The sequence below is a fragment of the Pteropus vampyrus genome, unplaced genomic scaffold (genome assembly GCF_000151845.1).
Source record: "Pteropus vampyrus isolate Shadow unplaced genomic scaffold, Pvam_2.0 Scaffold376, whole genome shotgun sequence".
NCBI classification, from domain to species: domain Eukaryota; kingdom Metazoa; phylum Chordata; class Mammalia; order Chiroptera; family Pteropodidae; genus Pteropus; species Pteropus vampyrus.
In genome coordinates, this window is record NW_011889157.1 from 201,065 (window position 1) to 204,973 (window position 3,909).

Genomic DNA, 3,909 nt, shown 5'->3' on the forward strand with positions numbered 1-3,909 from the left:
AAAAAAAAATCTACTTCTCGTAGGTTTTGCAGCTAGGTGGCTATTTAAAAAAACTCTCCCCCTTGACCGTCATTCTGTAATCTCTAAGGCAGAAAGCTACATGTACCGGATGGGAACGTTTCTTTGATAGGAAGGATGGTTATTTTGTAAAACTTTTTTTTTTTCAAGTAAAATTTTATGAAACTTGGTCTCTAAAAATGTCGTGAACTTTCTGATTTAGTAGTACAGAGATGTCTTTGATTCATGTTTATGCTCCATGCACCACACAGTGGGTCCTTGAATTCTTACGATTCCAGTGTGTGCAGTTTTAACTGGCATCATGTTTTCGTGGAGAGGAAAGGTTGTCTAGATGCTAAAAAAGAAAAAGAAAAGATTTTTAAAGTAAGAAATTTTATGTTTTAATTGTCTCAACATTTTCATTCTCTAAGGCTACTTTCCTTGTAGTAAATAATTGAAATAACATATTTACTTTTAGCAAGACTCCCTAAAATACAGAAATTTATTCTAACATGGAAAATTACACTGCAAGTGTTAATCATTAGCTTGATGCATGCTAAAATGTAGCTTTTAAAAAGCATTCTGCATTAGTACTAAAATAAGCCATCAATGCCAGTCCACCCTCTATTCATGGCTAAATATTTAAAGGTTATTTATAGCTTCTTTAATGAATTCTTGCTTAAACAAAGTGAAATTATGTCCTAGAAAAGTAGAAGCTATTTGTAACTAGAACAGCACAACTGTAAAAGTATTATGAATATGTATTTTAATAATAAGGGAATGGGCCTGAATCCCCACAAATTAATGGGTAATTCAGAACAGAGGATTGATTTTGAAAGATCGCCCAAAAATGTGGGAGATTTGTTCTTTACTAAGTTTTGATCAACTGTGCAAACATTTTTAGTTAAAAACTGTTTGTCTCTCAGCGCCCCCTCCTCCATTCCCCACAAAAAAAACCAAACCAAACCGACTAGAGTCACGTGCACACGAGGCGCTCCCGACTCCACGGCTGCTCACGCGCGCCCGCCCGTGTGTCGCCCCCGGCACGCACGCGCCGCGGAGTGCGTGGCGCTCACGCACCTGTGATTTCAAGAACACTGGCGGGTAACTCTCCGTGTTCACGAGCGTCATCTCGAGCCTGCTGTCGCGCCTGTCATCTGTCACTTCTTGCAAATAGATGCTCCCTCATAGGACGAGGCGGTGGTGGGAGCAAAGAAAAGGCGTGTGACGGAGACGCTTCTGTGTTCTGCCGGAGGCCGGATGACGGCGCGGCCCCGGTGCGTAGCCACCGTCTAGTGACAGGTGCACTCTGCAACTTGACGTCTTAGCTTCAGTCTTCATGTTAAATTCAGATTTCAGTGGCGTAAGCTGAAGCTGCTGTTAAGTGTTCTCTTTCAAACCACTGCCGAGCAGAACAGCAGATGGAAAGAACCCTTTATTCTGAACTAATTTTAGACCAACAGAAACGGCGCAGAAGTGCAGAGCTCCCAGACACCTGCCCCTCCCCACTTCCCTAACGTCGCAGCGTCCCGTGTGACCGTGACATGTTTGTAAACGCCGGGCTGACCCCAGCGCACGTCTCACGTGAATTCACCAGCCTTCTCGCTCGGTGTTCTTTCCTGTTACACGGCGCTGTGGCAGGACGCCGCCTTGCCTCTGACAGCTCCTCCATTTTTCCTGGTCTTTCGTAACTTTGTCATTTTTCGAGCGTCCCGGGCAGGTGTTTTGCAGGATCCTCCTCAGCTCCGGTGTGTCGGAGGTAGTCGCGTGGTTAGAATGAGGTGTTGCTTTTTTGGCAAGAATAGCACAGAAATGTGTCATCGAGAGGTTCGTGGCAGAGTTGCATCCTGGCGTGTCCTTTAAGAGGGCCACGGTTTCCTTGTGCTCACCTGCCCCCCCGGCCCGGAGCACCTGCCGGCTGTCTCCGTTAGCAGGCTGCTGTCTTTTCCTTCGTGCTTAGTAAGTGTCTCGGAAGAGGTGCTTTGAGATTGGGCAGATACTCTTTTCCTCCTCAAATTTGAGCCCACTGATTTTTGCACTGAGGGGGGTCTTGTCTGTAGCAGTTGCTGCTGTGGGGCTGGCCGAACGCTGATCCTCTGTTCCGCCTCGTTCTCCTACGTTTCTTTCGTGTATTGGGAAGCTGTGCCAGCCTCCCGCCCTCACTAATGCATTCGGTTGTTCAGATCAGAACGGGCTAGGATATTTATTTTGTTCTGTGGGTCACAATGGAGTATCCTCATTTCGTCAGCTCGGGTCGTTCTGCCTTTGACGGCGAGGACCGCGTCAAGCTGGCCCCTGAGTTCTTTCGGCCTTTTCCGATGCCACAAAATGCTTCAGGCTTCTCTCTTTCCGCCCTGGCCTCAGAATCATCCGTTTCTCCAAGAAGCCTTTATTCCTTTCATCAGAGAATGGTGCTTAAAATTCAGCATCTTCTCCCGTGGGCGCGTGCCTTGCCATTGAGACGTCATTGCTTCTGGGTCCTTCCAGAGGACAGGGCCAGGAAATGAGGCGCGCCGGCCGGTGCGTGTGTCCGTGCTCACGTCCTGGTCTGCTGTGCACGCGATTGAAAGACGCGCGTCCACACCGATACTCTGGATCCTGACCTAACGCCGCAGGGTTTATTTCAGTTTTTCTTTATTTGTGACTTTTCGCCAGCAACGAAACCTGGCCTTTATCATCTACAATGTATTTACTTTAAAAACAATCTAGTAGACACATGAAAGTCCAGCGTGTTAACCCTGACCGCCGGAGAAGCACGTTTATCAACGAGACTGCGCTGTTTGCCTTCGCGCTGCGTGCGGGGAGGCCGCTGTCCGCCAGGGGGGTCCCCTTCGTCGTGATCGGTGCTCGTTCGTAACAGTGAGTTTCACTCGTTACTGTCTGTGTCCCCTCTGCGGTTCGCTCCACATCCTGGTTTGGTTTTCATGGTTAATTTTGGGGGAAATGGGGAGCAGTGTGGTTCTAAGCATCACAGCTGTGTAAAGAGAGACACAGCGTCACCACGGCCACCCGCTCCGTTCCCACCTCTGTCGCCGTGACAGCCTCTGTTTCTTGTTCTTCGTGGCCTCGCTGGTTTTGAAGGCCGTCGGCAGGTAGTCCTGTGGGGGGCCTTCGCTTTGGGTTTGCCCACTGTTTTCTGTGTTTAGTCTGAGTCACGTGTCTGGGGCTGGCGTCACAGCGGCGAGGTGTCACACCACACCGAGACGTTGCTCTCGATTCCTTCACTAAGTTGTGGGGCGGCTTCCCCTGAAACGAGTCTTACTTTGCTCAGATTCCTTCTCATGCTGGGGTTCCAAAACTGTCTTGAGAGAGAAGGCCGGGGTGGCCAGAGAGTGCCCTCGGTCATTTCCTTTTGCTCAGGGTCCTCAGTCTCGTACTGCTGTCCTAGTGTCCGGAAACCCTGTGCCACGTGTCTGTGCAGGTCCCCAGCTGTCCGTCCATCCGTCCGTCCGTGGTCGGTGGGCCAGCGCTGTCCCGATCCGCCCCTTCCAGACCGGCATCACACATCTTTGGCGGGGCCTCCTTACGTTCGGTGCCTCGATGGCTGTCGCGGGAGACTTTGTGCCGTGCGGCCCCTCACAGCTCCCCGCGTGAGGCCCGCCCCTCCGCACTCCCGGGGGCCCCACCGGGACGTGGGCAGGAGCGAGCAAGCTCCGTTGCCGCTGTCTTTTGATAGCGGGGCGTCTTCCTCGAGCCTGCCGTCGTTTCGCGGTGGCCCCGGCCCTTCGTGGACCCCGTCTCACGGCCGGCTGAGCCCGGGCCTGGCCTCGCTCCTGGACTTTCAGACCGAACCCTGTCTGTAGCTGCCAGGACGGCAGTGACCTCACGCTAAGGGTTTAGCTCTTTTGTTCCTTTTTTAGCCTCCGATGGTTTCTGTTACTTTCTTGCAGTTGAGGTTCTGTATCTTAGAAG